Here is a 23254-nt window from a genome sequence, read left to right as displayed (position 1 = left end):
AGTAAGTGGAAAACACTTACTCAGAACTGAGTAATTGATTGATTGATTTGATTGATATGTAGGGTTTAACGTCCCAAAACCACCATATGATTATGAGACGCCGCAGTGGAGGGCTTCGGAAATTTAGACCACCTGGGGTTCTTTAACGTGCACCCAAATCTGAGCACGCGGGCCTACAACATTTTCGCCTCCATCGCAAATGCAGCCGCCGCAGCCGGGATTCGAATCCGCGACCTGCGGGTCAGCAGCCGAGTACCTTAGCCACTAGACCACCGCGGCGGGGCAGCACTGAGTAAGTGCTGCCCCGCCGACACAAATGTGCATTAAACGTAAAGCACTAAAAAAGGAAATAGAGCGCTCCAAGCACGTAGCGACGAGGTAAAAAATCACCCTCATCTTACATCGCCAGGAAGTCCCTCCAGGGAAAGACTAGCACCGCAGACGTTGCCTTATCAGAGCAGCCCATACGCTCGGTACTTGAACGAGGAGACAGCTAAGAGACGCGATCGGGGAGAAAGTGGTGAGGTCCTGTGACATTTTATATCGTGTATTCGAGGATTCAGCTGTAGTTAAAAAAATGGCGAAAAAAAAAAGAGGGTGGGGGCAGGCGCTTATACTCACTGCGCTTGCACAGGCGGCGCCACGAAGGCGCGCCTCACTTAGCAAAGCCTGAGGAGGCTCGCAAACAAAGCTCTCTCATAAAACAACCACCGCGAGACCACTTTTAATCGCTAATGCTGCGACATGCCCACATAGCAACGGTCAAACAACACTATTTCAGTTTCAACAAACCTAACTTGTTCTTGAGCGAGTAGCGAAGGAGGAGGAGGAGGAATAAATGAGGAAGGACAGGGAGGTTAGCCAGTTCTCAGACCGGCTGGCTACCCTGTACTGGGGAAGGGGGTAAGGGGGATAAAAGATGAGAGAAAAGAGACGTTGTAAAAAAAAAAGGGAGAGAAGGTCATCAGACGATCCACGACGCTGTTTACAGTCTGTCTCTAAGACCACTTGCCCGCAGAAAGCGCAACAACGCTCTCAATGCCTTCCGTGCAGAGGACGGTCTCGGCCAGTGTCCTAATACCCTTTCTTCCGACAATTGGCGATTGTCTATTCTATCTAAAGCTTTCGACAGTTCTTTTCTTGGCACGCTGAAGTGGGGACACTCGCAGAGAAGATGGGAGAAAGTCTCTGCGCAGCCACAGTTGTCACATGTCGGGCTTCTGGCCATTCCGATTCGAAACGAATAAGCATTCGTAAAGGCCACCCCAATCCACAGACGGCACAAAAGTGTCTCCTCTGCTCTGGTTATTCCTGATGGAAGACGGAGCTGTAGGTGTGGGTCCAAATTATGAAGGCGGGCGTTGGTGAATGCCGGTGAATTCCACTGAGCGAGTGTCAGTTCTCGTGCAAGTGATCGAAGCCTTGCAGCGGCGTCCGTTCTTGATAATGGTATAGCTACACAAGGGGCATCGTCATGAGCAGTTCGGGCTGCTTCATCTGCACGGTCGTTTCCATCAATGCTGCAGTGGCCTGGTATCCATTGATATGCTATGTCATGTTGTTTCTCTATAGCCCGGTGATGGAGCAGTCGTATTTCAGCAATTAGCTGTTCGTTTGGTCCATGGCGATATGGCGAGGCAATTCCCTGGAGAGCTTCTTTGGAGTCGGAGAATATTGACCATGTCTGTTGCGGTTCTTCAACTAGGAACTCCAGAGCGGCACGAATGGCGGCGAGTTCTGCCGCCGTGGATGATGTCAGATGCGAGGTCCTGAACTTTATCGTGATGGATTTCTCCGGAATTACCACTGCGCCTGTTGAACTTGTTGAAGTGACCGACCCATCTGTGTAAATGTGAATCCGTCCACTGTGTTTCTCATGCAGAAACAGTAATGTTGTTTGTTTTAGGGTCAAATTTGACAAATTTTTCTTCTTTTGCATTCCGGGGATGGTTATCAGGGCTTCCAGTGGATGTAGACACCACAATGGTAACGACGGTCTTGCTGCGTGCGTGAAGTTCGTGGGAATCACCGTGCGATGTGGGGCAATAATAGAGCAGAACGCAATTCCAAAAGAACAATGGCACTACGAAATGCAAAAAATAATTTTTTTGTGAGAGCAATGTATTGATCTGCGCATCAGGAATGCTTACAGTAAAAGCTACCCCTAAAGAGTAAAGAGAAGGAGCGCATTTATTTTTTTGAAAAGCACTGCCGAGTTTTCTACCTCGTTTAAATGCAAATTGACCCGCTCGACAACAAGATTGAAATCGCTCCGGCCTTGTGAAATCTAATATTGTTCCCCAGAAAGTCCATTTTTGTTCGTGTAATAGGTAAAAGAAGAACGTCATGGGTATAAAGTGCTTTTAATTCGATATGTAAGTCAGGTAAAAAACAAAGTGGAGAAAGTTAGACTACATGAGGTGCTTCGACACGGGACTCGGTAAGTGAACGAGGTTGCTTTGAACGCTGTACGTTCAGATTACAGATCATGCCTCCCAATTTCTTTGGGTTGCCTGTAACATCTTGCATCTTCAAAAGATGTACGGGAATTTTACATTACGGACACATTTTTCTTGATCCTCGACTAGGATATATGTCACAATGTTGATTCTCGTCTTGTTTTTAATTAGTTGTAAGGAAGCTTTTTGATGTTGAAGCAACTCTTCCGACTGAAACGAAAAAGGAATGCTCTATGAAAATCATAATCTCGTTAGCACTGTCGCGTTCTTCCATCTCGGCTTCATTTGTTCGCTGGATGAGTGAATATAAATCCCAACGTAACCGCTCCATGAAGTTTTTTGTTCGCTCGTTGCGCTCTTGTCGATAAAGATTCGAAATCTAGGTTACGGAAATAACATTCAGAGATGAGTCTCGTCTCGCCTTTTGCAAAACTTTATACTCTATTCATATTTCGTTCGCCTTTTTTACTGACCCTCTCACTTGAAATCGGAAGCTCTTTCAAGGCATAATCTGAAGTTTCGTTTACGTCTAGAAACGGGACAAAATACAGTTTAAGTTCTCTAGAATTTTCCGTTTAAATTCTAGGGAACATGCTTGGAAACATCTAAACCAAACGACAGATTCGGATCTGTTTGCAGCGTTGTAAGCAACTGTAGTTTTTTAGTTAGGTGTCGACATTCATGTGCTCTGGTGTAGTACCTATGTTAATTCCCTGCTTTATCATACTGTTGCAGCGAATCTCTGAAGCCATGCAGAAATGAAATGCGTGGCGAAGTTCTGCTCCTCTATGTATTGCAAAAATCTCTGCTGATTAAAAAAAAACATTTTTTTCCTTTTTTGGTGAACTTATAGGAAGGAAATTTATTTTTTAAACTGTCTATCATTGCGAGTCAGCGCGCTTTGTAAAGGTCGCTTTACTCAGCGTCGTACATATACTTTGAACGAAACTATCACAAAACTATGAGATAAAAATCACACTTTAGCTGCAAGTACGATGAAACGAATGAGCTGGCTACAAATTGTAACGTTATGCGAAGTAAGACTCGCACATAACTACCTTGGATCGGACCTCGTGTAACTCTAAAAAAATGCTGGTGTGATGGAATGCGGTCGCTCCAAGCAGCAAAGTTGTTTTCGTCCTGTCTCTTGGCTTAACGTAACTCTAAGCAAACGGTGAGCGCACAGGAGTCAATACAACATTAGAGTTGTCTTCTAATTTCTGCCGGGTGAACACACGAGCCAGGGCTCGTCACCATGTTATTTTGGTCAGAGTTTGCAACTGCTGCTTGAACGACGCCTCTTCAAATCCACAAATTCCGGTGCCCCTTCATGCCCTCTCGTCCAACGAAAGAATAGCGGAGCGTTAACTCTACTTGAGAAGCCTCGCCCGTGGGTCGATGTTATCGCATGCACCGGTCATGCAACCCACATGGCCAGCTCGTTTCACGTCTGCTTCAACCTCGTTCAATGCCAGCGCTTGAGCACTTTGTCATCAAAACATGTGACGTGTGGGGTACAGTTATTGACTTGGATCTAAGGCGGCACATGAAGCCTGAAGGCAATCACCATGATGACGAGAAAAGCCAGCTGAATGTGACCACATAATTGTCGTCGTAGTAATGTCCCGAGAAATTACTTTAATGTAGAGTAAACGAACAGTGTCGGATGAGGAAATGCTGATCTCACGTCATTGAAAGGCAATACTCTCACAATAAAGATAAGAAAGATTTACTCCAAACAAAATCAATCAATAAACAGAGTATTCTCGTACACGCAGCAGAAAATGACCTGATATCAAGAAATGTCGCTCATGCTGGAGGTGATTTCTCTTTCGCCCCAGCGGCTGCCGTCTTAGGCTGGGAAGGCTGGATCAAATAAGACATCTGTTTGTCAGCTGGCCCTATGTCTGTCAGGAGACGACATGCTCTCCCAGTCCCTGACGCAATCATCAGCAGCTCCACGATGCCGCCACACTCACACTCTGGCCACCGCTGCCACCACCATCGCTTCTCTATCTTTGTTCTTGCCACCTTCGTATACTTTTTCAATGCTTGCCTGCTGTTCTAGTCGCGCAAATGAGTTTTCCTTGTCTCAAAATTTCATCTTAATCTTTCCCGCCCACGTGTTTCCTCCTTGCACGCTCTGTAGAATTGCACGTGTATTTAGAAAAGTAGTATTTCTTATTTAAAGAACAGTTACATCGTTACAAAGCGAGCAATTTACTGTGGCGACGAAGTTCTCTCCAAGAAGGTAATTTAAAAATTCATAACTATGAGATAAGTTCGCGTCACTCTCCTTCCAAATTAACCTATGTTGTTCAAGTAAAATGAATATGGCGAACCGATTTCGCTCTTATGACGTGTCTTCTGCAATCCTTGGCAAGTTGTTCATGCTGACTGTCTTTTGTTTTTTTTTCTGTTTTAACATGCCGTCTTCACTCATCTTTGAGTGACGACATGAGAACAAATGTTGCATTCTCGTTTCATACAAACGCTGAAGGGTAGGGTGCTCTCGTAAAAAAACTATTCTAATAAAAAGAAAATGATCAGCATGGCACCCTCAACATTAATTGTTTGAATATTTTTCAAGCGCTTTTTTGTTAACTGGCTGCTAATGAAGACACCGTGGGATCATTCATGATACGACGGAGAACTGCCATATATAATTCTCAAATCGCCATCATAGTAAGAGCGCTATGAAAAGAAATGCAAACACCCGGCGCGTTAGTTCATTTCTTTTAGCTCGCCGGTGCATGAACAGCACCACCACTATCTTGTATGGGCATGAAATTTTTATGATGGTGCCCTATCCTAGCTTTTGAGTCTTCAACAAATCAAAGTGCTTTATTGTCTGCAGCAGGCAGAAGACGTTCAGGAAATGACGATAGAAAGTTGAACAAATTCTTAAGAAGTGCCGTGAATTAAATTTAAGTCTGCACCCTAGGACACATTTAGAGAGACACTAGTATACTGGAATTTTTCTTTTTTAATTCGAGCTTTTTCTTCATGCATATTGTTTTATGGCGTCCCCTGAGAGGTAACTATCACTTCAGTACTTACGCATGTAGAGCTATGCGTTGCTCAAAGGTATATAAAGAAATTGTTGATATCATTCAGCTGCATCTCGAAATCACCGAAGTACAAGATCACTTCAATAAAAAAATATTCAAGTCATTATAATACCATTTCAAAGAGTCAGCAAATCAATGGAATGCAAAATACTTGAATTTAGAAATCATTAAAATTATAAGCTACAGAATTAGAGCGTCTCTGTCATGCAATGTTAATAAGTGATACGGTGAAGCAAGAGGCACTAATCAACGCCGGTTCTATAGCAAATCTAAAGGTTAAATAGATCAAATTGGACTCTGGGTTTTAGAGGCGTTTGTTCACTCTAGAAACGGAACTTATACGCCAAAAATGTTCTTGGACGGACCGAGAAATTGACTCTATGAAAATAGCAGAGCACATCAATCAATGCTTACAAAGAAAATAAAAGCACAGGGGGGTGTCTCTGTGAACTACATGTTGTGTCATAGACATTGCTCAAATAGAACTTCGAAGTAAACAAGGCAGTATTCAACAGCCAGCAGCAAAACAATACACGATAAAAATAGTGCACGGTTGCTCGAAGTACCAATATCAAATGTAAGCCCTTTTTGGCCAAATGCAATAACATGAGGGCCCGTGTATTAGTACCATATGACATAATTGAAAGGCTATATATAAATGTACAAGGCCCAAGAGGAAAACAAGAATAGTTGAAGTCTTTGTCTATTATTCACCCTTGTTTCTTCGCACTGTTTATTAAAAGTTAGGTGGTTGATGTTTTCTGCACCTCACGTGCTTCTACGGCGCCTTCAGGCTCAACACATCAAGTGACAATGTCATGTGATGAGATCATGTAGATACGGCACCATGACGTCAAACTTACGTCCCAATGACGTCACAAGCCTAGCGCACTTTAACCCCTCACTCGCATTGTCATTTTTTTATTGAAGATGTGTGGCTTATGGTCAGCCGACTGCAAAGTATTTGGTTCCACTTAAATATTGCGTCCCTTTTGACCGACTTTTATTACTTGTATTATTTTCATCACTGCTGCTTACGCCGACGCCTCTGACAACTTCTCGTGACGTAGCGTCTGGTCATGCCGAATTTCGAAAGCTCCTTGAATGATGAGATGGGAAGTTTCGCCTCAATAACTGTCCCTTAATGCCACCTGACGTTGCCTCCCAATCTAGATGTGTTTGAACAACGTCGAACCTGAGGCTACGTGCTCATAAAGACCCCTAGCTTCCAAGTAAGCGTAGTAAGTAGCCAGCTGATAGGCCTTGGCTATCGCAAAGTAGGCTCTGAACGATGCCACAAAAGCTAACAAAGCATGTGGACGACAAAAAGTACCGCGGCACGCTGCACACAAATGACCCCGAGGGCCTCGATTTCGCGAATAAGCTGGAGAACGTGCTTTTTCCTGGACGCTTTGTCATCTTTTCATTCCATGTGATATTCCTGATGTTTTTACTTTTATTTTTCCCCGTCTTGTCGTTCAGTCTCGACTGCTCAGACGCAGTCTACGAAGCGCGTAAACACGTAGCGCGGCTGTAACAGGTCATGCTGAGAAACGGAAGCTAGCTGGAGAGATGGACGCTTTGTCTCAATGAATGAAAAAGACAGGGATATTGCTGAGGAAACGCAGTAGTCTACTCGGCTCCAAAAATGCAACCACGCTTGAACAGAGAAGTGCATAGACGGACAAAAAAAAAAACATGACATAAAACACGCACCAACCAGCCCAACGGCAAGTATTGATGAAAATAGCAGGTGCGCGTGATTTTGAATGCTTTAGCATTCACGCCCTGGCTTCTTTGCTACCCTGCCATGCACTGCTCTTTCATGCGTAATCTTCGAAATTCCCCTAAAAAATCCATCTTTGGAAAGTGCTTCGGATCAGATATTTAGGTGCAGTTGAAACTTTGGGGTCATTGTCGGCGAGCAATTTAGGCCAGTGGGGCTCTGGACTTGGGCCCATACCCGTAATACTTCATGTACTTTTTCCTCTTTTTTCGCAGTTGAATAAAACTTCTCCTTCTCAGATACAAGTTATCAGGCAAGCCGAAGATGCTGCTAGGGCCCACGTACTCTTAGCTGCCATTTAGGGCAGAGGATATAATTAATCTGAAGCTTGCCATTTCGAATAAAGTTCTTTCTCTCTCTCTTTTTAGAACCTCTATAAAGATAACGACAGACGGAAGATAGATTTTGACAATAAAGCATTTAATTTTCATGCTGTTCAATAAAATATGCAAAGCAAGGGGTACAAAAATGACACAAAATGAGCAAAAGAAATTTGTATATAACCCATCATTTACAGGTTCTTTCAACTATTTCACTGATGCCGACGTAGATAAACAATGGCGAAGCGTTATATGCAAAAAAAACTGAATATACGAACAGCGCAACTTAGAAGTAGTTACAGCATAAATAAGGAAGCGAAAAAACAACGATAGAAAAGAGCGCTGAGTTGTTGAGAATATTGAAACTCAGCGCACTTTTCTATCCTTGTTTTTTTTTTTCTGTTCCGAAGTTACGCTGTAACTAATCATAAATTGCGCAGTTCGTATATTAAGTCATGTCCTACGAACTTGCCCTAGTTTCCACGCTTCATAACAGGAATATGTTTAGCGAGCTTCGTTCTCACCATTTGTGAAATATAAATTGTGGAAATACACAAAGAGGTGCGGTGCCGTCCCAACACAGTTGGAAACAAGAGGCAAAACATATTTTCCTGCTCAAACTCAGTCCCTTATCGTCACTCTGAAGTTGAGCCACCATGGGCGATTAATAAGTCGGCGGGCTATTGACGATGCTGTTCACTGAATCCTGCTTCCTCGATTTGATTCTAGTCCCAGTCCTATAATCACAGAAGCTTCCACTCCTCCTTAGTATTCCATGCGAAGTAATTTCGACCATGCAGCAGAACTGCGCAAACGCACAAAACGCAGTGCCCAATTACGTATGGTTATATTCAAATTTTGTATACTGTACTGGCAGCATCTTTATTACTCCAGTGTTGCTGTGAAACGATGTTATATGTATATACTTCTTATATATTGCAGTAAGTGCTAGCCGTTGAAGAGCTTCAAGAGCCTTATTTTTTCGCCATCACGCCATTGGACGAAATCAGCATAGAAAAAAATGAGGAAATAACCAGCTTGGAGATTAAAATGGACATTTTTGTTGTCACTAGCTTCAATGTGCGTTTATTTTGTTTCCTTTGCCAACAGTGCCGTATAAGGACTTACCCTAACGCGCACTGGTCCGCAAAATTGCCTAGAAGAGCTGTGTCAGTACCATGGTGGAACATCATTTTATATCTCCTTTTTTTAACCAAAGTGACTAGGATTGCAAAAAAGAAAAAGCTGAGACATGCCGTCACTGTCCTTTCTGTAGAGCAGCCACATCAGAGCAACAGTGCTTAGCTTAGGCCAAAATGCGTTTTACCGATGAGTGCTTGCTAGTAGTAAACAATAAATGAACAGTGAACAACGCTCCCACGTAGCACATATAACCTTAGTGGTTAATATCTTCAGTAGACTACAATTTTTCAAGTTTATTGCTTGGATGCCTCCTGATTGGCTAAAATTCGCTGAATGCGGCGAATAAGTGCTCGCCTCCTGTAAGTAGTTTGCAAGCTGTCATTTGCTAAGTCCTTAATATAAGTTAAGTGGAGTGTTTTCGTGAACGTTCATTTGTCAGGTTTTAATAATAATAATAATAGTAATAGTAATGCAGATAATAATAATAATAATAATAATAATAATAATAATAATAATAATAATAATAATAATAATAATAATTGTCAAAATGGTTTTATTTTGTCATCGAATCAATTACAAAAATTTGTGTATACAGAAGGAGTACCCATAGTCAGAGACTGAATCGGGACCTCCTACAGTAGCGAATGTAGAAAAAACTAATTGATGCAGCAAACAGTGGTACAGAAAACAGGTAATGAAATACATCGCAGATAAAAACGAAAAAGACGTTCTATTTAAGAAAAACATTAGCAGAAAGCAGCAACAAAAACTGAAATGAGACAACATAAAAAATAGAGGTAATTCAACTCGCCTAAGTAGTTTTTAGATAATTACCATGTAGAGATAGCGAAAATAAACTACGAGAAAAGAAGAATAAACAGTTACATCTAATATCAGCAATGTAGGATGATGATGTGATGTTTTGTTAATAATATATATATATATATATATATATATATATATATATATATATATATATATATATATATATATATATATATATATATATATATATATATATATATATATATATATATATATATATATATACTCTATAACATATTATTATTATTATTATTATTATTATCATCTTGTCTTTTACATCCCAAGACGATTCTCATCACATTTGTAGCGTTCAAATCAAACTTTATCCTTCGAAAACGATCACTTCATTTCTCCGGTTTGCTTTTGTTTGGTAGAATGCCTTATATTATTACTGGAGCTATTCATAACGCAACAATCTACTGCAAATATATTGTATATTTCAGCTAACTTTATGTTTACCTGTGACGTTGTATTTTTACAGGCTAAACGCACCATTCATGTTTTCAATTTACATTTTTGTATATGACTGTTGCTTGGGTCCGGCTATGGCCACCAGTATATACCAGTATATATGAACTTTAAAAAAAATCGATAGCTTTGGTTTCTTGGCATAGCTTCTCATGCTTTAAATTTTGGTAACGGCAATCTTCTAGTTTCCTTTTTTCGTGAAATATTTCTTCTGAGCTGGCACCACATAAAAACCACCACTTGTGAATCTTGAGTGCCTGTATTTCTGTAACGCGAAGGTAACTTTGAGTAACGTCACCCTTCACAATCTCACCATAAGTCACCCGCGTTTGGTGCGTGATTACGTAAGAACAGCACCACAATTTTTCTCTCGAAATATTTTTGCTGCCTATAATTTTCCACTTCAACACTTCCGGAAGCAGCAATATGGGAGTAATCAATATCAACAGTATTCACAGCTCACGGGTGCGAACTTAATAACATCATTGTCAACTTCGCCAAGCTCTAATCCTTGCTTGCAACATCGTTCATCCCAATAAATGGGAAACCAACAGCTGTGATAACAAACCATCTTCGATGTCATTGGAATGTCGTTCGATACTATATGATGCTAGCGATTACAGTCAAAGATTAGAGAAGGTCTTCTAAGTACGTAGAAGCCCCGTTCACTGCAGCCGCACATGACGAGTGACGACGCTATTGTCTGCGTCGCGAGACTCGGCGTATATAGGCACTGAGCTGACGCGCTATATGTATAGCATTCCTACACATTAGCTGCTCCAGAGATCACCAGACACGCCCCTGCCACTGATTCGGGGGAACATAAGCTCATACCGATCGCTCCCGCAGCTCTGACATGCAGGGCAGGATCAGATAACGCTAATGGTGTGATTCCCGAAGTGTAAAGAGACAAACCCAAGATTTCGTGCTCCCTTAATGTGTTTCGACACAGGAGGCATAGCATACAGACATAGGAGGCCTCCCATTCGATTGGGCTATGTTTGCATGAGCCATAAGATTGGTGTTACGTCTTTCCGTTCGCAGCGTCAACATTCAACCTACGAGATATAACATTACGCGCATAAGAAACCCGTATTGCTCAATGACGTGTTTAAGAAGCTATCGCGGCATCTGATGAAGTATTTGTGGGCCTTTAACATGCTCCGTAAGCGATCCTCGCGAAGAGCGCATAGGGATATCGCGTTTCGATAAAGAGTGCCGTGTATGTAGCGAATTACATAATGTGTAGAGTAACTTTGTACTTCTACTCTCTCTCTCTCTCTCTCTCTCTCTCTATATATATATATATATATATATATATATATATATATATATATATATATATATATATATATATATATATATATATATATATATATATATATATATATATATATATATATATGCTTTATCGTTTACAGTGCAACCCTTAACTTCAGTGTCAGTGCAAACTTTACTGCTGCGCCTGAGGAACCGTAGGAGAAAATATCATGACCGCGAAGGCAAATGCTGTTACGATTCTATGATCCCGGCTTCTCTAGACTGCAGTGACGCTGGTAACAGGTCAACGGCAGGTGTGTAAACGTAGATGGAGAGCTATCATTTGGTACTCCTCTCATTGCGTATGCACCGATTTAGGATTTTATTTTTATGTCTGTTCTCAAATCAGAATAAGATAGGAGTGACTAACGCGCCGAAAACTTAAATATTATCGTGAAGAACACTGCACCGATGAACAGCGAAACAACTTTGACCACTCGGAGTTACTTATGGTGCGGCTAAACTGCTATACACGGGCTATTTTGCGTTTCTGCTTCCATGTGATGTGTGGTCGCACTGGCAGGTAATCTGACCGACGTCCGCGAGCTTATAAGCAGAGGCTACGCTGAAGCCATTATGCCACCACGTATAGTCATCTTCTCAAGTGTGGAGAGGAGTCTAATAGTCATTGTGCTCCTTCCCTATGAAGGCTTTTCTTACTCGTACTTTTCCGAAGTAAGAAAAGACAGTACACACAAAAGTTCCGCCTTTTGTTTATTTGTTCAAATCTTATAGAGAAGGAATTGATAAGCAAGGAAGGGTGCTGATGGACCTGCTATCGACTACACGAGAAATGAGGCATAGCGTGCGCGACGCGCATGTATTTGCATTGCACGGAATTTCCAGGGATGCACGCTGCTTGGTTCAACGCGTGATTGATAACACGCGGTTCATAAAGATTTCTTACGGCTGTGAGCCAGGTTTCGCAGCTGCTAGCCAATAATGGAAGCTACGCGGTGAACTACAATTGGAATGCGGCTGCTCCTGCGGCACCCTAGTAGGAATGGCATGTCACATGCTGTTTACACGCACCTTCAGGCAGTCTAGTTGGTTCATTGCTGTTGAACGTTCTTAAACAGCGTGAAGGGATAAAGAAAAGAGTAGAAAACACATTGAACACAGAACACTGCGTTCGTGCTGTTCTGTGTTTTTTTTTTACTCGTGTCTCGGTATTTCGCGTGTTTGATAACGTTTACACACGTTGTTTACCCGTCTGTAAACGCCAGCCGTGTTTTAATGAGATTTTAAAATAACCTTCTATCACGCGCCAGTGAAGATTATCGGTCTGGAGAGACGAAAATACATTAAAGTGAGAACGTCATTTTATATGTGAAGCATCTTATGCCGGGGGCTGTTGCCCGTCACTCCCTCCTCCTGTGGCGTCCACAACCCAACAGCGCATGCACGTCACCTCCCCCTTTCTCTCTCTTCTCCTACGATCCCACCTATCGTCCTCCCAAGTCGTCGGCGAAGGCAACGAGATGCTTCCTCAGTACAGATGATCACATGATAGTCGTTGATCATCGGCCTGGCGGCGTTCCACGTTTCCGTGCGACGGAGCACGCCTGGTTTGGTCACCTCCGTGGCTTTGGTTAGCAAGAGATCACGTTCGATGTCTTTCGCGTGTGCGTTGAGGAACCGGCTGTTTAGCAGTGGTATAGGCATGATCACCAGCAGAGTTGGTCCGTGACAGCATTCACGGCAATGGTCACCGGCAGCGTTAGTCATGTAAAGGCTCTGAATGTTGGTGCACCTGCTTAAAGTTACGTAAACGAGCTTCTTTGGGTGCTGCTCTCCACCTCCCCACTGCTTCATATCCACACATGGTTTCCCTTAGCGAAAGATGGCGTAGTTTTTGTAAGGCACGAAGGTTTGCTGGATAATAAAGGCCTACACAATTTGATACTGAAGATAAAAAGGCTATAAATTAGTTTCGCTCACGTTTGAAGGGCTGTACGGGATCATCTTGAAAATCTTCTAGCGTACGCATGAGTCGGCAGAAAATGTCATGCTTGTTTAGACTTATTTGAGAAAATATTTTATGCCTTTAAAACTCACTTGAACTCAGACTCACCAAAATTTTCTTTTACCAGACTCACCTGAACTCTACTGACCCTTAAAAATTTTCTCGTCCGGGATCACTCACATTTAAACTCACTGAACTATTATTCACTCAGGGTGCTTCAGACTCAGGTTCACGCCTCGATACCAGTTTGTGCCAGCTGAGTGTGTCATCTCATGAGGGATGTAGCCGACCAATGCACGTGCGTTTTTTTACAGAATCTTAATACGATAAAGTTCGCGAACCAGCTCATTTAACGCTGTTACACTTTCAGCTATAATAGCACTCGCTGGCTGGATTTCGTGCCGACTGGTTGTGCCCCTGCGATCTCCGATGACAGCGCAACTCTGGCCGACTGGTTCGCCCTACGCCATCTCCCGACGCCGACAAGAGCTCTCGCCGAGTGGGGCCCCGTCCTCGGACTCCTACAACAGTGTCCATCTTTCCTATCTTCTCCTTACTTCCGTATGCGGATGTCCCAGCGCCTCGCTCTCTCCTTCTGCTCTTTCTACCTCTATACCTTTTGATCCCATCCTTTTAATTCCTCCTTACCCCCATTCCTCGTGAGCTACTATTGAGGTGTCCTGCCCCTGAGAGACAGTTACGGGGCTCACTTTTATCTTCTTTTTCTTTAGGAATCACTTACCACTAGAGTAGCCTCCTTTTTAAAGTAGCATATCTGAGAATGCCGAATATAACTGTGAGCCAGGTGAAATGTTCCTGCAACTAAACAAAATGCGCAGTCTTTTGTGCCATTTTTCTTCACATTGCTCATATATTTTAATGCCTCACTTTTAAATACAGTACTGCATCATCTGCCCTCATAAATTGTGGTAAGCTCTGCCAGTTTGCAGTGGTTAATTGCAGAACAGCGCAGAAAAAAACTAAACAACACAGAATGTTGGAGCACTAATAATACTGCTCTGCAACCACTGTTGCGGTATATTCATTGCAATACAGTGCTTTAAGAGAGAGAGAGAAAAAACAAAGGAGAAGACACTAAAGAAGACATTAACAAGCACTGCAACCTTCTTCATTGCTCTGTCATGCGTTTTTTTTTTCAGTGATGTACCACAATGCCCCTGTGAGTTTATCAACACTATCATCTAAGTGTTTTCCGGCAAATGTAGTTCAATCAAACAAGAGTGTGTTGCGTATAGCTACACGTTAGTCAGCGCGTTTTGCAAATTTACCACACTGTGCTTTGTGTTAAAAAATAGCACACTATATTTCGTTCTAAACTTTCATCATTAGCGTCACCGGAAAACTGTGAGTTGCAGTACTTTGCAGATTTTGCTTCAACAGAGGAACAATAATAATAATTATTATAGGAGTGTCATAAAAGTCATAATTGAAGCACAGGCTGCACAACTGTGTTGTACGTTCTTTTTAGGGACCAGTCGGACTTTTTGTTGCACTTGTGATTTCACTAACACGTCTGCAAACGGGGAAAGCTTTTAGTGATGCAGACTGCTCAAGACTTATTCCATATAAGGGGCGTGTAAGTGCTTCGTTCTGCTCAAAGATGAATGAGATGGTTCTTCTAAGGTAAAAAAAGTACAGAAGAGGCAGTGACGCGAGTTGAGCCTCGAGCATCCTAAAAAAAGTGCCAAGTAAAAAAAACAGCTGGAAGGAACAAAGAAAAAAATGATGACGAGGTGGTGCTACTTTGACTAAAAGGCAGCGAGTGAATAAAAAAAAAAGAATAATTAGGAAGAAAAGTGCCTTGGCTTATCTTCACTTAGTTAATTTTCCTTCCCTTTGATTATGTCCGTGAATAACTCAGTGACCTTTACGAGCGCAACATGCACCCCCTGTACGAAGAAAGTGCTTTGGTCTACTTTGGTCCCATGTGGCCTATGTCACATGCTCTTCATACTGACGGGTAATGATGACTACCTTCAACAACTCCTCGTTGCAGGTGAAGTAATGATTACAATGAAAGGACAGAGTAGATATTTAAAGGTAACGCCGAGCAGAATACTTGCCGAATAGCCACCACACCCATTACACTCAATACGACTTAGTTAACTTGCCCCTGGTGTAATTTTGCGCAGATTTTTCCAGAATGGACAAAGGCACATACACAAGCTCGAAGGTACTTTCATTTTGTCCCGTCTAGCAAACATATGTGCTAAATAACTTCTGATATTCATAATGGAATAATTGGAAGCGCAAACCAATAGGACAACGTTGGTTTGCGCTTCCAATTATTTCATTATGAATTTGTACCAACTAGCCCGCCTGTCAACCCTACTGCAACTTCTGATATGTCGCACCAACAAGGCCAGAAGATATATCCCTCATCTCACCAGCTTACATACTTTTCGCGCTACACTTCAACTATATAATTTCATACACGTACTGCATCGGGTACACACCATAATGTATGAATAATAAATGATTGTATGAATGAATGAATAAATAAAGAAATAGATAAATCAAGAAAAACTCCGTGCTTATTTTTTCCATGTGTGCAAGCATCTTCCCTGCTTCTGAAGGCCATTACTTTAGCAAGTGATAAATTATCCTCGCGTACCGGATTGTTTTTCAATGGACAGAATGAAAGTGTTTGAAAGCCTGAAATTTCTTGTACGCTTTTGGGGCGTTCAGAGCATGTCTCATTTTCATCTGTGTTTTCTATTTTTTTCCAAACATCATCTGTTCGAACGCGTGCACTAAACTGTTTTGCCGTGGTGTGCTGTTATGTAAATAGCAAAACATTTCCTGTGCCTGAACTCGCCATCATGCAAGAGCATCTCTTATTCGTTTCACTGCCCCACCATATTTATTTTTCTTCTCGTCGCAACACTGTACAGCGGCCAAAAACTTGTTTCGCGAATTACAAGTTATGTCTTAAGCGGTCTTAACGTATCGCCGTCTTTCTGTACTGTTCAAGTACTAATTGCGGAAAAAAATGATTGCCTATACACTATTCGCTTTTCGCCTTTGTGCTTGCTCTACCGTAATTTCACTCAGCAGCATATTAAAGGGTTTCTGTCGCCTTCTATACATACTTCCCGCTATTTTGTCAAATATGTCTCTCAAATGTTTTTCAGGAATGGAAGAGGCTGAGCAGTGATCTGAAACAAAAGTGCCCCATATAGAGCACAAAATACATTGAGATGACGTATTATAAACTTATTATTAGCACTTAACACCACTGCCCTTTATTCCAATGGGTGCTTCATACGAACGCCCACATAGTGCACAAGAGCTTGTTTTTCATTTTGCATGAGTGATGCCCTCGATGTAGTGCAGCTTGGGCGTTCTTTTTTCCCTTATAGCCCTTGAGGCCACCCCCGGCAGCAGCCAAACGGGTAAACCCCTGTATCTTTCTCAACCTCCCCGTTTCTCCCAGCCTGATTCAATTATTTTTCTTTCCAGCATTACTTTCTACTTATACCTCTATCTTCCATCCTCTCTCTGCCTTCATCACACACGTCAGAATATCGAGACCAATCCTTGCCCAGATTTCCGGTTTGACAACGTTGACTGTCAACTCTTCCGAAAAACACTGGGTATAAGAGGAAAACTGTCGCTCAAAATCGCCATGCCAAGATCACTATGCATGTCTCTTCAAAGTGAACCACCAATCACTTGCAATGTGTCTATTTTATTGCGAGCAGCTAAAAAGACCGAGGTTGAGAAAAAGAAAAGACACAACTTCTGCAAATAAATAGTTGAGAGCACGACTCAGTGACAAGCACCCACAGAGCAGACCCGTTCCACCGCACTTCGTCTTCCTCGCCAAAAAGAATGCGAACGCTGCACGTCAAAGCATGCCTTTGACCAAATCGTAAAGAAGAGAAAAGATGAGAGTGTTACGGGAAGGCTCGAGCTACCTTCTGCATCCGTAGATAAATTTCTTGTCGGCTGTCGAGCACCCACGACACCTTGCAGCTTTTGCCTGCTGCATTAAATTTTTCGTGTCACACGTGTCGGAAGTATTCATGGTGGGAGTAACTTTCCGAAAATGGTGCCATTGTAATCGCGAGATGGTGTCGTTTTTAAAGCCACGTTCACTCGAATCTACTCGAGAAGCTGTCACATTATGCTACGGATATGTTTTGTTCTCTTTCCTTTTCCTGTTAAAGCTTCAGCACTGTTTCTCTTTACTCGACCCATTGGTCGAGTAAAGAGAAAAGAGTAAGAGTAAGAGTAAAAGTAAAGAGTTCCTTGGAGAAGAAGGATTCCTTGAAGTTTTTCTATCTAATTTAGGCAGTGACGTACGCCTTCTTTCAAGATCTAAGTTATCGCTGTGTTTCTTTTCTTTCGATAACTAAGTTAGAGTGAGCACGTCATCTTCCTTATCGCAACACCTTAGCTCTTCATTATCTCTTTTACTTTCCAGAGTAATTCATTCCAAAGATGCACAACTCTTCTGTAGGCTGACACAGGAGTGCAATGTTGTCTTTTGAAGTACGCCTATACAGGAATGATTTTTTTAGATTGTTCCTAAGCCAGGCAAGCTTCTATGATATGCAGCGCGTTATGAGTGGCTTTCTTCGATGCATTTGCTAATCCAATGTCAAGATTTCAATCGAGCGGTCACAACAAGGTAGAATGAAACTTCGCTTTACCTCAGGCACGCTCTCTGACGTTTCCACAGGCGGATAGTTTATTGTAAAAGGTGTCCTTGACATCGCAGGCGTGTGCACGACAAGGACACAGGAGGCGTCCACGCTCACCCACTCGCCACCCTCAGTCACATGAGAGAGGGAGGGTGGGGTGGAAATTTGCCCCATACCTTTACTCAGTTTGACATGTCCCACCCCACCTTGAAGTGTGAGGTGACAGCTTTGCACTTTTCTAGCATGCAGATAATGGCGGCTGAGGGACGTTGACGTTGCATTCCAGGAGCTGCTTACTTCCCATGAAAACGAACGACCGAAGGCAGGCCGTGGTGGGCAGCGCGTCATAGCTTCACTTACACTTTCGGATCCACTACGAAGTCTGTTCTAGTTCGAACACGACCAACGGTAAGGTGAAGGGGAAGGGTATGACTACGACTGAACCTCGCCCCATCCCCTTTGGATGTGGAACAATGCACGCACATACGCTTGCTTGTTTGCTTATCATCTCTACTGTGCTATTTTACGACGGCTGCGAACTGGCATCTCGTGATGTAGCTGTCCACTGACTTTTTTCAAAGCAAGAAGCGGTTTTTCATATCTGAAAAATTGTCATTCTATGTTGCCTTTGATCACAACCAAAGAAAGGCGAAACTTGCACTAAGTCAAGCAAGGCTTGAATAGGCGAAACTGCACGATCTTACATACTAATATGGTGACCTATTTGTTGTTGCAAGGCGTTCTCAGTAGGTGATGCAGTTTTAAGGTTTTTCAAGGTTGCTTCTTAGGGCGCAGACAAGCTCGGGCTAAACAACAGAGAGCCACAGACACGACTGAGATATCGAAGTGATGAGAGACCTGCAATATATATATATGGGATATGGCAACACAACGGGAGCGTTGTCAACAAGGATAAATATATTTCCCAACAGTTTCGGTAGGGGTCCTCCCTTCTTCAGGGGATGAGTATATATATATATATATATATATATATATATATATATATATATATATATATATATATATATATATATATATATATATATATATATATATATAGTGGGAGTAATAATTCAATGGGCCAGTTATTCTTCGTGAAGGTATGGGATATGGCACAACGGGAGCGTTGTCAACAAGGATAAATATATTTATTTCCCAACAGTTTCGGGAGGGGTCCTCCCTTCATCAGGGGATGAGTTACACACACACACACACACACACACACACACACACACACACACACACACACACACACACACACACACACACACACACACACACACACACACACACACACACACACACACACACACACACACACACACACACACACACACACACACACACACACACACACACACACACACACACACACACACACACACACACACACACACACACACACACGCACACACACACACGCACACACGCACGCACGCACGCACGCACACACACACACACACACACACACACACAAGAAGCATACGACCCGCTCCAGCTTTCAGAATATAATGGCCACGTTGGAAAGCTAATGTGCCCTCTCCCCCTCCCTCCACCTGCCATCTCTTGCAGAAAAATGTACAACCAGTCGTACTGAAAATAAATGAATGGGTATTCTTGTAAAGGATGAACAAACAAAAACTTAAACAAAAAATATATAAAAATAAATAATACTAAAAAAGTACTCAGAAATGAAAATAAAGTCTAATAATACTAACACACGCCGTTTGGTTCACGTAGCATCGAATTCGTTTAGTTTCACCCGATATATTGACCAACTTGCGTGTGCGACTTCCCGTATGTATAAATAAACTAATTCACTAATTCAATTTCTGTGTTTCACGAAACGTCGCGAAGGCACGTCAGTCGCACAGGGCTCTCGTTGATTCCGTGGGTAAGTGATCTGAATTTCTTTATGAAGTATGACTCCCGCTGTTCGCGCTCCCGTGTGTTCTGGAAGCCGGATTGTAGGAGTATGACACTTACGCATTCGAAAGAGTGACAAGGAAGATTGATATGTTTGGAGAACGGCAAATTGGGGAGACTCTTTACGTGTGCCCTGTGGTTGTTGAAACGCAAACGGAACGCGGTTTCCGTGTGTCCAATATATTCCCGTTTGCACACCTCACAGCGAATTTTGTATACCACATTGGCTGAGTCACAGTTAAGGTCGTCTTAATTTTGTACACATAGTCTGAACAGGAGGCTTCGGCCGTATCTGTGGTCACCATGTGTGTGCACACCCTGCAGCGAGGTTTCCCGCACGGTCTACAGCCCTGATGGTGGTCGGATTTGTGTGTTTTCACCCTGACCAGTAAGTCTTTCAGGTTTTTATTTCTTCGGTAAACCACCTTGGGTGGAGTTTGAAAAATGGCAGAGAGGCGGTGTTTAAGTATGTTGAAGTGGCGGTTTGGTATAGAATTCAGCCGAGGGGCGGCGGCGCAGTATGTGAGGATTAAATTTGCCCCTGAAGTTATATCATCTTTATTCCCACCTTTTTTCTCTGATTGTTGATTCTCGGTCCAAAGAGTGAGCGCGCTCAATTGCATTGTCAATTATGTTTTCGGGGTACTTTTGACGCAAGAAGGCTGTTCTCAATTCCTGTGCGTGGGTGTCAAATTGCGTGATTTCAGAGCAAATTCTTCTGTATCTGTGGGCTTGAGAGTAAGGAACACCTGTTTTGCAGTGATGGGGGTGACTGCTATGGAAATGCAGATACTGTTGGCGGTCTGTTGGTTTTTTATACAGGGAAGTAGATATGGTGGTGCCACTGAGTGATACAGTGACATCCAGAAAGTGAACACTCTTCTGCGAATATGTGTGCGTGAATGTTATCGAAGGATGCACGGAGTTGAAACCGGAAATGAATTTGGAAAGATTATGTTCACTATCGGCCCACACGAAGAATATATCATCGAGGAAGCGTCGGCAAAATATAGGTTTGAATGGAGAATTTTCGAGGAAAGGAATCTCCAAAGAGGCCATGAAAATATTTGCGTAATTTGGGGCCATTTTAGTTCCCATGGCAGTTCCGTTTACTTGCAGATAATGTTTTTGGTCGAATTCAAAGTTATTATGTTTAAGTACCAGATTTAGGAGCACCTCTAAAGCGCTTTCGTCGAATTCACTCGTCGATTTAATTTTTCCATAGGCGGCGACTGTGGCGCAGATTCCTTCGGTGTGGGGAATGTTTGTGTACAGTGATGAGACATTCATGGTGCCCAAATAGCAATCTAGACGTACCACAAGTTTTGAGACTTCTCGAAGGAAGTGGCTGGTATCTTTGATGTATGATGGGAATGATTGTGGGATGTGCCTAATCAGAGAGTCAATAAAACTAGAAATTTTTTCAGTAGCAGTACCGTTGCTGGAAACTATGGGTCGGCCGGGATTGTTAATCTTGTGAATTTTGGGTAGTAAATAGAAACGCCCGGGAGACGATTTGCCAGGGGACATCATTTTAAGCATAGGGTAGGTTATCTTACCACTTTTACGTATTGATATTAGTGAGGCCTTAATAGTACTTTCATACTCTTCTGTCTGATCACAAGGGAGTTGTTTATAGAAATTTTCATCTGCCAGTTGGCGAAGCCCTTCTTTGATGTAGTCAGTCCTGTCGAGCACAACCACAGCACTTGTTTTACGGTAGCCGGAAGAAACCCTGATCATCTATATATATATATATATATATATATATATATATATATATATATATATATATATATATATATATATATATATATATAAGAAACCCTGATCATCTATATATATATATATATATATATATATATAAGAGCTTCGCATGAGTTGTGCAAAGCCTGGAGGAAGTGTGGAGGTGGGCAACCTTCTTTGTGCTTCTCCTTTGCTTTCTTTTTTCTTTGCCTTTTTATTGTGTCCTTTTTTCTCTCTTGATTTATGTTCATTCCTTCCTCTATACTGATTTATTTAGTTTCGTTTCTGTTTTTTGTTCCATTTTTCTTTTTATGTCGCCCTGTTTCGCGCCTGCTTGCCCCTTTCTTTTTGTATTTTATACATGGCATTGCCTGCGTTACGCTATGCGTGCTAGGTATTTTTGTTTTTTTTATGCATAAGTTATCATTATTAAGGCACTCGAAGAACAAGAGGAAGAAGAACTCTGTTTCTCGCGGGCACATGTTCATAATGTTACACAGGTCGCGTTAAGCCAAGTGACGACTACACCTCACTACGGCATACTAGAGCATACGACAGCATTGCACCATCCGGCCCCATAAAGTGCTCCACACTAAGAATATCTGCCACACCTTGCCAAAGCGTGCATTGCATGAATAAAGTAGCTACCTCCTACGGCATATGACAAGCACAGGAGCTCTTTATCCGACAGTGCATGAGCGAGCACTCACACATGCCAGGTGCTCACTCATTATGCTTTCAGCCACGATAATTATACTTGTGTGGTCATTTTTACCATTATCAGTCACAGTTGTGCAAACTGAACATTACATCTAGATCTGCTGACATGTTGCGCCAAAAAAAAAAAAAAAATATCGCTCCCGTTACGCAATAGGGCTCAACATCATAGAGGTATCTCCTAGTTTGACCGATGTAAGAAGCGCCGCATAACTTGCATACACTTTATTGTGTTTTACTAGCATACACTTTATTACGCGTGCATGTCACCCCTTTCTTGCGACACGCATACACGTAAAATAGCATTGAAGAAAATATTAATAGAGCTACTTACATCGCGCGATGATGGATAAGGGATCCAAGGATTCTGTCCTTGGTATGTGTGCCTACACAGCACAAACACGAGAGAAAAAACGTCTGAATAAATTAGACATACCGAACGTTACGTATGCTCCCTCAAATATGAAGCTTAGCCAAACGTATATATGTCCAGGACTTCCGTGCACTCTACATACTGTTTAGTGGTAGACAACCAAAAATGAGAGTAGGCTCGACCAATGCAAGAAAAAAAAACACAAGAGCAAGAGGGTTGGGTGACTCTGAGAACATTCTACGAAGTTGCGGAATTCGAAATTGTCAAAAACTGGTAAGTAAGTTTACATGACTCGACGTTGCACAAACGCTGAAGGAAGTACCTTATGGTTCTCCGTTGTAGCTGATGTACGCTCTCATTGTTGTCACGTTACATCGTAACTGCAACCAGTAGATAATGGCTCACAAGGACGTCAAACTGATTCGAACAACGGCAATACGACTTTATCGTTTTCCCTCAAGTGC

This window comes from Rhipicephalus microplus, unplaced genomic scaffold (assembly GCF_043290135.1).
Source record: "Rhipicephalus microplus isolate Deutch F79 unplaced genomic scaffold, USDA_Rmic scaffold_27, whole genome shotgun sequence".
In the NCBI taxonomy this organism is placed as follows: domain Eukaryota; kingdom Metazoa; phylum Arthropoda; class Arachnida; order Ixodida; family Ixodidae; genus Rhipicephalus; species Rhipicephalus microplus.
The sequence above is the reverse complement of the archived record's forward strand: the minus strand, read 5'-3'. Positions refer to the sequence as shown.